This window comes from Strix aluco, chromosome 3 (genome assembly GCF_031877795.1).
Source record: "Strix aluco isolate bStrAlu1 chromosome 3, bStrAlu1.hap1, whole genome shotgun sequence".
Lineage (NCBI taxonomy): Eukaryota > Metazoa > Chordata > Aves > Strigiformes > Strigidae > Strix > Strix aluco.
The window spans coordinates 111,463,363-111,479,082 of record NC_133933.1 but is presented as its reverse complement, the minus strand read 5'-3'; positions in this window follow the sequence as shown (position 1 = coordinate 111,479,082).

Below are 15,720 nucleotides of genomic sequence, written 5' to 3'. Positions count from 1 at the left end.
CTGGTAAATGATGGAAAGCGGCTTGGTGAGCACCCCAGCCAGCTGCTTCAGCACCCTCGGGTGTATCCCATCCAGTCCCATAGACTTGTGTGTGTCTATGGGATGCAGTAGGTCACTGACTATCTGCTCCTGGATTGTGAGGGAGTCATTCTCCCAGTCTCTGTCTTCTGGGTGAGGAGGCTGAATTCCCTCAATACAACTAGTCTTGTTATTAAAGACTGAGGCAAAGAAGGCATAAAGCACCTTAGCCTTTTCCTTATCACTTGTTACCATGTTTCCTCCTGCGTCTAGCAGGGGATGGAGGCTCGCTCTGGTCTTTCTTTTGCTGTTGAAGTACTTATAGAAACATTTCTTGTTATCCTTGATTGATGAAGCCAGATTAATTTCTAGCTGGGCTTTAGATCTCCCGATTTCCACCCTGCATAGCCTCACAGCATCTTTGTAATCATTGTGAGTGGCTAGCCCCTTCTTCCTAAGGCTGTAAACTCTTCTTTTCTCCCTGAGTTGCAGCCAAAGCTCCCTGTTCAGCCAGGGTGGTCTTCTCTGCCGCCGGCTTCTCTTACAGCACCTGGGGACAGCCTGCTCCTGTGCCATTAAGATTTTCTTCTTAAAGATTGCCCAGCCTTCCTGGACCCTTATACCCTTCAGGACCGTCTCCCAATTGATTCAAGTCAAACAGTTGCCTAAACAAGACAAAGTCAGCTCTTTGGAAGTCCAGGATGTCAGTTCTGCTTAGCCCTCTCCTGGCCTCTCTCAAAATAGAGAACTCTATTATTTCATGATCATTGTGCCCTAGTTGTCCTCCGACTGCCACATCATCCACCAGTCCTTCTCTGTTCACAAAGAGGAGATCCAGCAGGGCACCTTCTCTGGTTGGTTCACTCACCAGCTGTGTCAGGAAGTTGTCTCCCACACATTCCAGGAATCTCCGGGACTGGTCCCACTCTGCTGTGTTGTATTTCCAGCAGATGTCTGGGAAGTTAAAGTCTCCCACAAGAACAAGGGCAAGCGATCGTGAGATTTCTCCTAAGTGCCTATAGAATATTTCATCCACCTCTCTGTCCTGGTTGGGTGGCCTATAGTAGACTCCTACTACAACATCTGCCCTGTTGGCCTTCCCCCTGATTCTAACGCAAAGACACTCCACCCTGTCTTCACTATACTAGTGCTCAAAGCAATCATCACAGTCCCTAACATACACGGACTCTCCACTCCACTCCATGCCACTCCACTGCCTCGCCTTCCTTGTCTATCCCTCCTAAATAGCTTGTAGCCATCAATTGGTGCACTCCAGTCATGGGAGAGACTTACTTAGTATGTATTGGGAACCTGAGCATAACGAAAATGGTATGGACTAAGGGGTGGATACTGTCCTGGTTTTGGCTGGGATAGAGTTAAATTTTCTTCTTAGTAGCTCGAATAGTGTTTGCTGTGTTTTGGATTCAGTATAGGGTTTCGTAGGAGAAGAAAGCTGATAATACACTGATGTTTACAGTTGTTGTTAAGAGATCACGGACTTTCCAACTCCCCATGTCCTGTCTGTGCACAGGTGTACAAGAACCTGGGAGGGAGCAGAGCCAGAGCACTGGACCCAAACAAGCCAATGAAATATTCCATATCATGTAACATCATGCTTAGTGTATAAATGGGGGGTGGCTGAGAAGGAGGGGGTTTTCTCTTGTTTCCAGGATGGTGAGTGTGGGGTCTTGTTTTTTTCAGGATCACTAGCTGGAAACAGGCTGGGTATGGTCAGTGGGTGGTGAGCAAACACATTGTGCATTACCCATTTGTACTTTCTGTTATAGTTATTTTTTAATTTTATTACAATTGCTAAACTGTTTTTTATCTCAACCTATGAGTCTCCCATTATCTCTCCAATTTTCTCTCCCATCCCCTGGGTAGAGGGAGGGTGAGTGAGCAGCTGCGTGGGTTTGGCCGCCAGCTGAGTTCAAACCATGACAAAGTCTCATCATATTACTTTGGAGTTTCTGGTCAGACTCAGTTTGGTGACTTCTTGTGCTGCTTTCTGAAGCACTAGAAAGGTTTGGCATGATAGTGCTTTCTCAGAGCCCAGACTCTAGAAATTAATTCTGAGACACATTTGTGTTGGTTAACTCTCTCTTTTTCAAAGGTACTACAGAACATAAAGCTCCAAAGACAATATTTAATATTCAGTACACACTGCCTGACTTCATTATTGGGATGCTGGTGAGACTAACTTCAGCATCTAAGGTTAAGCATTTTGTCTAACTTAGTCATACTTAATCATATTTTCTATGCTCAGTTTAGAAGTAGGTTCCTCTGGTGGGAAATTAATATCACAAAACAAATGCATCTTGGTTGCTGAAAGACACTCCCCCCCATCTTAATTTAGATTATAAGTGTAACTTTTAAATAGCTAAAGCCTATGTTAGGTGCGATGAGTTCTTTCAAGTGCTCCAAGGAAATTAAGATAACAGTGAGACAGAAAAGCTACCAGGACTTAACTTTTATTTGCAAAAGCATCTGTTTCCAGAAAGTTAGGAAAAACTCCTTTGCAAGCTCAATGGTTTTATGAGATCTCTGAGAACTCATAAAAGAAGTGTTCTCTTCAAGAACATAAGAAGATGCATAGAGTCATTCAACTGCAAAGCAAAAAGAAGTAACACACAAAGGTCATCTTTTGTTTATGAATGATCAAAAACCGTAGGAGAGGGAGGAAGGTATTTAGTACTTTTCCTCCATTACTATCATACTGCCGTTCAGGAAATATGAGTTTCAAAACTGTGACTCTTTCAGTCTAGGAGGATAACACTGACCTATTGTGGCAGTCTATATTGTCTGTTCTGGATGGGTATTTCAAGTTCAGGTTACGACACACACAGAAGTACATCAATGAGACTTCAAAAACTGCAGGTTAAACAATGTAAAAAATAAAAAAAAGATGCAAAGCCAATGAAACCTGGATGAAATTCATACTATACATCAGCAGAATGATCAGGGATGGCATGATGCCAAATATTTGGCTTAGGGTCATGAAGATGAAATTCACACACTTAGGGAATGCCCTAGAGAAGCTACAAATTCTCTTTCACATGAATATTAATATTTACAATTAGAGATATACTTCATATCTTTGCTTGGGGGACACTGACACAGAAACTTTCTGGTGTAAAAAGCTCTCCTTATCTAAAAGACACTAAAAATAGTAAAGATCCATAGGTTTCAAAGGACACTTTTCTTTTTTTAGAGGAAAATACATGTTCAGAATTATTTATCTAAGCAATGTTTACTTATCTATTTACTCAGCTCTACCCAGACAGAACACCTTCTGCCAGATTCTAAGAAATAGTGTAAGCTAAGAGAAATCTAACATCTGCTAAGTGCAACTTGAGACTTCTTTTAGTAGAGGTAGCTGACCAGTTTATTCTGAATTATTGATGATGAAGAACTACAGTATTGAAATTCTGAATGTAAAGGTCCCAGAAAAGATTTTACCTACAAAGAAGCAATATATCCACATGTTGGGTTTTTTTCTGTTGTATCTGACTCTGAGGGTTTTTTCTGTTACAAAAACTGTTGCTCTTGCTACTACTCTAATCACACCTATCTTCAGTATTAAGGGCTTCTTTTGCTGTTGCAAGTGTTCTTACTGTAAGAAAAAAGAACAGGAAGATCTGCCTGAAAACTATGATTGAGTTTCATAAACTCAGAGCATCATACAAGATTGGAATGTAGAAATTGTGAGTAAATTAATTTTTCTATACCTTAGAGATTGACTTTGAACATCCCTTACAAGATCTGAAATAAGTCTGGCATACAGTGTTACACAAGTATGCAAAATCATGCTTTACAGTAATTTGGAACAGTCTCTTACTAAAATCTGAGTATGAAGTTTTAATATAATCCATGAAAGCAGAGAAAAATCTTTAGCGATGCATGGAAGTTGTTGTTTTTGTACAGGAGTAATGAGAGTTATTAATATAAACTTAGTTGCATGGGTGAATAGAGAACCTACTTGGTAATACTGACCTTGACACTCAGCAAGGACAACAGAAAGGTGTTTCTTGGGTGGCTTGCTATGAAGAATTTCTTTTAACTAATGCTCAAAGTAAAGATAAACACATAATTCTCATGATTTTAACTGAAAACTAACATAAATATAACCACAGTGACACAGAGATTGACTGTTTATCCAGTTCTGTTCTGAGGTAGTTTATACTGGCAGGATGGGAGAAGGAATTAAAACTTGGTTGAGAGAATTAATACTGGAAATTTACAGGTTCATGTCTTTGGCTGTTTGGAAAAAAAAAATCTCTTGCTTTATATGAAGCAGAAACAAAATCAGAAAGAATTTTGAGTAAGAATTTGAAAAAAAAAAAAGAAACATGGGTGTTGGCAAAATATCTCATTAGCAAATCAATTGATTATATAAAGTATGAGGTTCAGGAGTGTTTTTGTAACTGATAATTGTCTCTCTTCTGCACAATTAGGGAGAGAGGGTCATTTTTAAGAGTACAGCAATTTTAGTGGGAACTGCGATAGTGCCACTACTTAAAAAAAAAAAAAAAAAAAAAAAAAAAAGATTGTCTTTGCCCTGTATCCCTAAGACACTTTGATTCTCCAAAATCTTGTCATTTTAAATAGGCTAGCACATTCCTCTTAGTACACATGGAATTAAGAAATAAACGGGTAAGTATTTACAATATGCACCACTGCCGATAGTGATTCTTCTGAAATATTAACATCTTTTATATTTTAGAAAAATAAGTAGATTTTGCACCTGAATAAGTTTTTTAACAGGAATCAGCAAAAGTCCTTTTACTTTATAGTCTTCAATTGACCAGACCATTTATTTTCTTTTCAGCTACAGGCAACATGGTTTATCCCATACTACATTTTGGATTATCTCCTTATTGTCCCCTTTCTCTCTTTGTCGTTCGAAGCAGCCTGTAACATTCTGATCATGAATTTGCTGACAACCACTGTATCCCATCCCAGCTGCACTGGGACAAACTTCAAGCAGTTCTGTTTGAATTAGCATCAGTAGATCCACATATTCATTTGGACTTCTGCAAAGCTTTTAATAGTCTTCCCTCTTCTTTATCCCTCCCACACATACCTTCCATATACTCTTCACCAACTGTTTAATTTTACTTTTTATTTCAAATGTAAAACTTATATCCTTCTTCAAGAAACCTGTGAATTTTTCTGCTTTGGCTTTTTGTTTTGTATAATAAAATAGGGAAGTCCTATTAGTATGGCTTAAAATCTGTGGAGGAAGGATAAAAGGAGATTGCTGACTGTGGAATTTTCTCAGCTGAATACTGTGCAGTAGTGCTCTGAAGGATTAGGGTGAATAGCTGGTGAGTTTAAGGAAATTTTGCTGGGGAACTGTTTCTTTTGACAACATCTGTGCTTTCCAACAGGAAAGGCAGGGAGTCACAGAATATAGCTTTGGGAATCAAGGGCAGAAGGGTGGTTGCAGTAACATCTGTGTACAGCCACACAGAGGAGGAGGATGCACGTCCAGAGTTCAGTTTAGGGCAGAAGACCTCTTATGTTACCTGAATTGCTTTCTGAAGGAGCTCCTTGCTCTCTGCTGACCACAGGGACACTAACCTTAGGCACAAAGGTTAGATGGCAAAAGACAGGCAGTGTGAATGCTCCTTAACACATGTGGACTGCTTTCTGTATCTATGTGTCCTGTGCTACAAACATAGGTTATTTATGGGTCTTGTGGATACCATGGTGTCCGGATCCAATGTCGGGGCATGTTTCAATGTGATCCTAAGAGCGAGATTAATACACAAACAAGGTCAAATGCTGTACACTCAAACCAGTTTTTTATTATTAAAAAGTGAAGAGGGGTAGCAATAGGACAGAATGGAAGGAAAAGACAGAAATCAGGCAAGCATCCGGGATAGAGTCACAAGAATAGTCACCACCATGGATCCAGCAGCGTCCCATTAGTCTTCAGTTCTTTGGTGGTGGGTGCACACACAATAAAGTTCTGTGTCACCTTTTAAGTTCATTTTATCAGCTGATTAGCATATCTACCCACCTTTAGTTTTTCCTCTGTTCCCACAGGTTTTTGCTGACTTCATGCTTCTTAAGCAATCATCCAGCTTCTGGGGCAGAAACGCTCACCTCTTATCAGTTCATTAGCAATGTATACATGGTGTCTGACGTACACAACAGAGCCACAAAGTAGCGGGCTTATGCAGTGGCCGGTGATCAGCGGTCCTTGTGCTTGATGAGAAACACCTGGTTTCACTCAGTCCACGTTTCCCCCTCTTTGAGGCTTATCTAAGGAGTTTGTCAATACAACTGCAAGGGAGTGGGAGGGTGCATCCTTACTTCCTTGGGTGACATTCCTTAGATTAATTACAAGGGCCACAGCTGGTCCTTGAATGGTTGAGGCATTACTGACACCACCTCTTGACTCAAAGCACACACACACAAGCAAGCTTCCTAGTTATTGATACTGTTATTCATACTGATGCTGTTTTGCTGGGTAAACTGGGGTAGCTCTGTTGGGTTCAGTGGAGTTGTGCTAATTCATGTGAACTGTGGCTCTAGCCCATGGAACACTGAGAGTACTTCTAGCTTTTCTGGGGGTGCTCTGAGTATTTAGCTATCTTTTTCTCAATCATTTGCAATGTTAGAACAAGGCTTGATCTGGTCATGGACTTGAAGGCACCTACATCTGTGATGGCTAGTTGATATAATCCATTTGTCAATGTTTCTGTTTCTGCCACAGGCAGCATGCCTTCACTTGTTCCTTTTAGAGATTCTCACTGCCTCTGTGACATTTCTGTTCATGCTGTTAAATAGGAGAGTTTCCCCTAAATCCTCAAATCTTGAAACACCTCATCTCACTGATGTCTTTAAAAAACTGGGGAAAGAAAGGAACACAATTTAATTGAGGATAATTTCTTACTTGAAAACTCTTAAAATTACTTCTACGGCCTTGTTTTGAACTGTGAGACATGACAGGAAAAAGGTATATAAGATTTTAAAAGCTGTGTAGGATCATTAAGACATTCAATACTCATTAAAATTAATGGTAGTTATGCCTCTATTAAATTCATTTCCAAAAATCACAACCATATGTACCTTTAAGGTTCATTACCCAGAATTGTTTTGTGTTGTGGTCTGAATAAACATTTATTCCCTGTTTCTGTCCCCGATTACAGCCATAAATAATAGATGGATTGTTTTACTGCATACGTTATTTGTGTATCAATCAACAGGTTCCCAGATTCACAAATTACTTATACATAACTTGAGACAGCTGATTTATTCACACTCTTTTCAAAAATACCAGGAATATTTTTCTATTCATCAGAGGATCAGAGCCTGCTGGAGAATTTGTATACTGCATATTTGCATATCTACTGATCCCTTTGCATTCTACCTTAGCTAATAATAAGAGATATTTTATTATCTTTTATTTAATCTTTTGTGTGTGTGTGTGTTTGCCTCCCTCCACCTGTTTTTCTCTTTGTATTAACACAGTGGTTGATTTACATTTTAAAAACAAATTTTCGTTTGAAACTCTCTATGGGAACAGAAGAATACTTTTTGTAGTTCTGAGTTGCATTTTCTTTGCAGGCAGATAAATGGCAAATGTGGAGAAACTGGAAGAAAGAAAAGGCAATAACTTTGATTTGTTTTGCAGTTTCTACATCCCAAAAAAAGGTTTTGATTCTTCTGTTCCAATAAAAGGGTTCAGTGCCTTTCAGTAAACACATTGGTACCTTATGGGAAGCCATAACACTACACAATATTTAGACTAGCTCTTTTTCTGAGTTCTTGAGTGGTTTGCAAAAATACCATAGGATTATCAACAACTTCAATGTTTCCTATACGTTTACTTATGCTTTCTATCAGTTGAGGTAGAGGCTTTAACAATCCCGTTTAGGGCTAAATCTTACAATTAGTATGCAAAGTAAGACCATACAATCTGATCCTTAGAAATAACATCAGTGATTAAGTGTGTAGGGATAGTGTGTAACAGTCAGCGTTAACTTGTTATTACACTGCCCTTTCCCACTCCTCCACTCATATCTCTTCCATCCATGTTCACACATTGTCTCAGACTGTGACCTCTTTGGGACAGAAAGAGTCTTTTAATGTAAGGGAAAGCATGAAGTACAGTGAGGTCAGGGTTTGTGGTACCTGCTGTCTTAGTAAAAGTAATAAAGTGTTCCTGCTGAAACTACAGGTCGTCAGTTTTGTTATTATTCCCAGAGATAATTCTGGCCCTGTATTTTCCTAGGACTTTGACTACTTTTCCTTCTTTAACTTTCTTGTCTAGATTTATGTTTTATGGTCAACTCCAGAAGTATGGCTTCTACTTTATTCTTTTATTTCAGTGTAATTTTAAATTACAGTCCTAAGTGCCTGACACTGCTTTTTTTCTTTTTTAAAGTATTACAGATTGAAATGCATAGACATGAACTTGTCTGTCTTCTGTGTTTCAGTGTTTTTTTGAGATCTTTCAAAAAGATCTGGATTTCATTATGATTTTTTTTTTTTTAATTTTTATATTTAAGTGCTTGTGCAATGTTTTACTTAAGTGGAAAACTGACACTATTTATAAACACTTGCATTTTTAGGAAGTTTAACTAACCAGTTTGTGTTACCTCATCTCCTATGCCTCCCTTTAGATCAGTAAAAGTGCTGGCATTTAATGTGTGTCCATGAAAATCAGACTCCAAACACTTCAGTTAAGACCACTGACCTTTCAATCAGACTTGAAAAGCTACATGTGTTGCTAGCATGAATGGTCAAAGGCTTTCTTCACTGCAGTGTATTGGCCTGTAAAATCCGTGTACCTCTGGGTTCTGTATGAACTTCACATTCATGGTCAGCAGTTCATTTGGGGTAAACACTGCAAACCCTAGAGCTCTGGACCGCTGTGTATCTTTCAGATGTCTTTTCTGTATCCTGAAAAGACTATTCTGGTCTCCCTGGTAATAAAATCTGTAGTATTTGTGCCTTTGTAGTTGCTCTATTTTCTATTATCTAGTCTCCTATGTTGACAAGTATGATACAGAAGGGGTATAACAAGTATCATATGTGTCATATTCCTATTGAACATTACTGCAAAGGCTTTCACAATTGTGAATTAGATGGAACTGTAGAAACAGACCATTTTCATAGGATGATAGAGTAACTCAGTGTGAATGAGACATCAAGAGGTTTCTAAGCCAGCCTCCTGTTCAAAGCAAGATGAGGTCAGAGCAGGTTGCTGAGGGTAGGGTCTTATACGCTATGGTCTTGCAGACTTCCATGATGGAGACCGCATGTCGTTTCCAAGCAACTTCCTCAGTGGACTGTCCTCATGGGGAAAAAAGTTTCTTCTTATGTTCAGTCTGAACCTGTCATTTCAACTTGTGCTCATTGTCACCTATCCTTACAGCACACACAATGGGTTAACAGGCTCTGTGAAGAGTCTGGTTCCATCTTCCTGATGACCTCCTTGTAGGTATTGGGGGGGCTGCTATAGGGATCCCCTCAAAGCCTTCTCCAGGTTGTGTTGTTTAAAGGAGACTTCATGTACTTCTCCATACTGGTCAGGTGGTCGGTAATACACTCCCTACAAGACGTCACCCTCACCGGCCTCTATTCTGGTCTGACCCACAAACTATCACTCAGCTAGTCCCAAACAAGAGGTCCATAAGTCTGAGCTGCTCCTTCACATAGAGGGGAAACACTGTCCCATCCTTGTTTTCCCATCCCATCCATTCTGAAGAGTTCGTATCCACCTATACTAGCACCACAGTCAAGTGAGCTGTCCCACCTCACCTCAGCTATACTGTGGGAGCCGTGCTCTTGCCTACTGCTTATACACCCTTGCTCTGCGCCCCTTCACTGCAGTGGGTGAATGTGTGCTTGAGACTGCCTCATCAGCAGCCATCTGCAGATAAAATGTATAGGCACTCCTGAAGCAGTATTGTCAATGGTATTAATAGTGATAGTGCTCTAGGAATACAGTCCAACAGTGGTTTGTTGAAGTAAACAGCAAATATATGGAACCAAACCTATTTTCACTTGTGATTGGTATTCAGTTTTCCAGAATCTAGGGGCAATTATGCTAATCCCATGAGATAGATGATTCTTAAAATGTGTAAGTATTTTCATTTGTATGTGTCAGTACAATCATGTCCTTAAGAAGACAATTATTTAAGATTTGTTTTTCACATTGAATATGGTGTATTGATGTAAGTAAAGCTCAGCCAATGTTTTCTTTAGTAGGCAGTAGAGTTCTGTAATGTGTATTTGTCAATAAGGCCATTGGACAGTGTTCTACTGTTTCATGGTGCTGTGTATCACAGGGCATGCCAACAGATAGTTCCAGCTGTAACAGAAGCTTTGTTACTTCAAGAATCAGACAGAAAAGATGCTGAAATTTTGTAATCCCTGTTACCTGTCTTTTAGCTACAGGGAATGAGAATACTTGGTTTTGCCAAGAAATTAAAAGTTTGTCCTTACCAATGGTTTATTATGCTTATTTGGAAAAAAAAGGTAGTACTTTTGTATTTTAAAATCCATTGCCTAAAATATTATACTTTATATTAAAGAGGAAAAAACCTTCAAATCATGTAGAGGCAGAAAATTATACTGAACAAACAGTAATCGAATTATACCCTCAGCAGCCTTAGGGTATTTTAGTGCAAACCAGATTCATTAATTAGAAGCTACATAGCACTTGTCCAAATTTTATTGACATTTATTTAAACTTGCTTTTGACTTTAACTGCAGAAATGAGGGGTGTGATATTATCTCCAGAAAACAGCAAAATGTCTGCTTCTAATTTGCTTACAGATTTCAGAAAAGGAAAAGATTTTAAAAGCTAAAATCTACATCGTTCACCTGCACCTCTGTAAATTCAACATCAGTGAAACTAGTACATATATACCGCAGTGCAACCGAGAAGAGTAAGACCCTGTAATGAACAATAAGCAGTTTATCACAGTCTGATTAAGACATAGCATTAGTGCCTAGAAGGACATACCAAAAATGATGCTACCCCTCCATTTTTCTAGATGTTGCAAATAGGTCACCATCAGGACTTTCAAACAATAATGGAGAATTGTAGCTTAAGGAATACTGACAACATGATCTTCATAACAACACCTTTTCAAGGGATATTATATACAACTTATTGGTCTTTGCTCATTTTTTTTTTTAATGATTTCAGTTTTCCACTTTAGTTTAATCAAAAATGCCTCTAACAGGCTGTGTGCAGGTGGTGATAAGTGTTGAACAGATACATGAACGTGGACTAGGACAGGTCATAAACCATTGTTGGCTAGAATGCTTTTTAAGTACAACTGTGAGGAAAGGATTGTGCATATATTATACAGAGGCAAGACTAGCCTGTGAAGCATTTTCACTCAGATATACAACACTGAAACACTACTTCTTCTTTGCTACTTCATTGATTTACATTTAATGCTGGCAATAATTTCTTTCTAGTCTGCAGTTTCTGACTGGGACCAGAATTCCTACCCAAACATTTGGTTCCTACAAACTACGACATCTACAAAACTCTACATCCTCTCAGTGGGACTAGTAACACTTCATTCAGAGGTGATAATATATTTTTCACTGTTCCTTTTCAGTGGGATAGAATAACGGATTGTTTGCTGTTTGTCTGGGGTTTTTTAGTTTGTTGGTTGTTGTTTTGGTTTTTTTTTTTTTCTTTGCAAGGTGGAAGAAATGGTTAGTTCAACGTGGAGGGGGGGAAAAACCCCAAACCTAAATTTCATTGAGTTACTTAAGGAAGACTTCATGCACTTCCCCACACTGGTCAGGTGGTCAGTAATACACTCCCTACAAGCTACATTTCATGTAGCTTTTGAATCCTGGTGGAAGTGAAATCAAAGAGGATTTTCTATCAACTACTGTAGGGAGTCTAGCTAATGGTACATAAAAGATTCAACCATAACCTCCTGCGACTGTAGGTAAAGTCAGATGGAGTCACATCTATCCCTCATCTTCAGTTGCCTAGATGCTGGCACAGAATTTTTCAGTTTCTTCACTTTGCAACTTTTTCCTAAAAAAACCAGTTCCACACCAAGGAAAACGTAAAAATGATTGGCAACATTGTCTGACTTTTATTCTGGCAAATACCCTATTTAGAAGTTATGATACTGCTCTGAACAGCACTTGGGTCCAGAGGGACCAGGAAGCATTAGTGTGATGCTGGTGCTGAGTGCGATCACGTGGCAGGGACTGTCCAGGCAGGAACAGTCGTATAAGAAGTAGCCTTTTAAAGCCCCTTGTGATGATGGAGCAACAACACAAATGAGCAGGATATGTTACAGTCAGTTTTTGACAGAAATTTGTGAATCACAGTGAAATTATTTTTTGCAGCTGCACTGTCTTTAATCAACAGATTGTGGATTGCGATAAACTGCTTACTGTTTGTTGCAGGATCTTATTCTCAGGTGCACAAGGGTATATACAGACTAGTTTCACTGATTTTGGCTTAACACAACACTACTGTGCAGCTCTGTGGTGTTATAACACAATGTTTCCCCCTACCTTGCTAACATATGTAAATGGGAATAACCTGGTTTATTTTTCAGTCTACACTTGTAATATCTAGCAAAACAGGTCTGTGGGCATCAATAGGTCTTAGCCGTCTTTGGAATACCTTCCTTATTTCTATTATTTCTAATATCTCTGCAGCCCAGAAACTGTACTTAACCAACATCCATCAGTTCTTATATACTTTCATAGATGAGTGGATTTTACATTGGTGAGGTAGATATAAATGTTCAGGAAAGAGATTCTGGTGTTAGGAAAAGCTAATAGCAGCCACCAAATGTTATGAATTGACACTTCAAGTATTAAAAAAAGTGAAAGTAAGATTTATGTAAGTCAGTCAATTCAGTAAGCCATACATTGAATTCAATCTTTTAAGTAGCTTTGTGCTCATCTGCAGTTCTTTTAAAAAAAAAAAATCTGAAACATTTTATTGCTTTTGAGGCAGTAGTGAAGTCACAGTCACAGTGAGATACAAATTGATTTTCTTTTTTATATGATGATGCTTTTATCTGTTCTTCAGAAGCATGGCCATATAGTAGTAAAAAAAAAAATAGAGAAAAATATTTAATTAAAGATACACCATAAACATGAATGCAAACTAACATTTTAAAAATACAGCTTTCTCACTGGCAGTTTAAAGTATGAAACTGGGGATTACCCTAACACAAGAATACAGCTTGGAGGTGAGAATGATCTTTCATTAAAATACTTTCTTAAAATACTTTAAAGTAAACTAATTGGTAGTGTGCTATTTGATGAATACTTTATAAGCTGAAAATATTTCTATGGGTATTTTAACCCTGAACTTTCACAGAATCACAGAATCACAGAATTGTCTAAGTTGGAAAAGACCTTGAAGATCATCTAGTCCAACCATCAATCCAACATTGACAGATCCCAACTACACCATATCCCTAAGTGCTATGTTGACTCTACTCTTAAACACCTCCAGGGATGGGGACTCCACCACCTCCCTGGGCAGCCCATTCCAACGCCTAACAACCCATTCTGTAAAGAAATGCTTCCTAATATCCAGTCTAAAACTTCCCTGGTGCAACTTGAGGCCATTACCTCTTGTTCTATCGCTTGTTACTTGGTTAAAGAGACTCATCCCCAGCTCTCTGCAACCTCCTTTCAGGTAGTTGTAGAGGGCAATGAGGTCTCCCCTCAGCCTCCTCTTCTCCAGACTAAACAACCCCAGTTCCCTCAGTCACTCCTCGTACGACATGTGCTCCAGACCCTTCACCAGCTTCGTTGCCCTTCTCTGGACACGCTCGAGTAATTCAATGTCCTTTTTGTAGTGAGGGGCCCAAAACTGAACACAGTAATCGAGGTGCGGCCTCACCAGTGCCGAGTCCAGGGGTAAGATCACTTCCCTGTCCCTGCTGGCCACGCTATTTCTGACACAAGCCAGGATGCCATTGGCCTTCTTGGCCACCTGGTCACACTGCTGGCTCATGTTCAGCCGGCTGTCGATCAACACCCCCATTATATAAAACACCTTTGATGTTTTATATTTTATATTAAATAAACAAAAAAATAAGATAAATTTAAGTCTTCCTCCTCATTTTGCATGAAAAAAAATATTTTAATTAAAAAGTATTTTAATAATTAATTTTAATTTTATAATCAAACTTGAGTTTATCTTTGTGTGTTAGTCATTTAGTTCTTGGTCTTGCACCATGGTCTGTGAAACTTTTCACATACCTGAAATAAAATTGTGCTGAGCTATTTGCAAGATCGAAGCTATAAGAAATTATTTCCTATAGATGCAGAGGGATCTATCCAAATGTTTTTCACTTGAATCGTATATGGCAATCCTCTATGTATTAATGAAAGAAGAGACTTCTTATCACAGAGCAATGGCTGTTCTTTTTAATATCTCATAATAAAAAACAACTTATAACAAACCAGTTGTGTCTTATTGACAGTATGGTTCGAGTTTCCCAGAATTTTTGATAAACATATTATGTTCTGAAGAAAAAACTTTGAGTAACATTAAATCATTTTATTGTGAAATCAGTCAGCACAGTTTAATGTTACTTTTTATGTAGGTCTGTTTTGGTTAGGACTTTGTGTGGGAATTTTTAATATATTAGATGTTTGTTGCAGAAGATGTGTAATAGATGCATAAAACAAAACTACCTTCTGTTCTTGGAAGGGGATATTCTTTCTGATGGGATCTGCTCTTTTTTAGGTAGTTACTGAGAAACAAGTTTTCAGTTTTTCAGATGCTAATATGATCTTGTGAGAAAACTGTCCTAGTTTACAACTTCTTAATGTAAAATTTGTTATGTACTCTAGAATCCCGCTGAGCAACTACTTCAACAGATTGGGCATTGAAGCTGAAGGACTTTCAAGAAAACAACTGCTGACCACTAGAAGAAAGGGACTTTCTAACTTCCAGGTACTGGAAATGGTTCTTAGGAAATATAAGCATTTGTTGAATGAAGAAAGAAAATAGAGAAACTCCTGGAAAGGGAAGAATCTTGGGAAAGAAGTTTTGAAGGGGTAGAAAAAAATTTCAACAATGAACTTGAGTTTATTAAAGTTCTGTCACTACGAAGCGTGGTTGTATGTCCCTGTCTCATATGCACAATTAATAGGACTTGCTTTTACTTGGCAGAGATACTTTGCACAGCTGTTATAAATCACACATGGAAGTCCTGACTGTTACATCAGTCATTGTAGGTATAAGAAGTTGTCTTTGATATAAGTAGAGAATAGGAGAACTAAAGGGCTCTCAGAAGGTTACTTAATGCTCAGTCTGGATCCTAATTCTGTTTCAGTACAGTATCAATGATGCTGTTTCTGATAGATATGTTTCTGGAGATTGTTAAGAATGGGATAGACAATCTTTTCCAGTGTTTCAACATAAGTCACCTGTTGAAGTGGAATCCCACAGAGATCTGGAAACAATGAAATGGATCCATGTGAAAAACTTGCAACTTGGTCTTATCTTAAATGTATGGCATCAAATTTGATTATTAAACACTTGTCTTTATGCCAGATGGATTATAGAACACACGATAGAATTTCGGGATAGAAAAAACATTTGTATCATGCCATCATACCATCTGGATTTGATTTACAAATTACACTTAGCATTTCAATGTCTGATCCCTTTGAACATTACATATGATACACTTTGGTGAAACTACTGTTTACTGATCT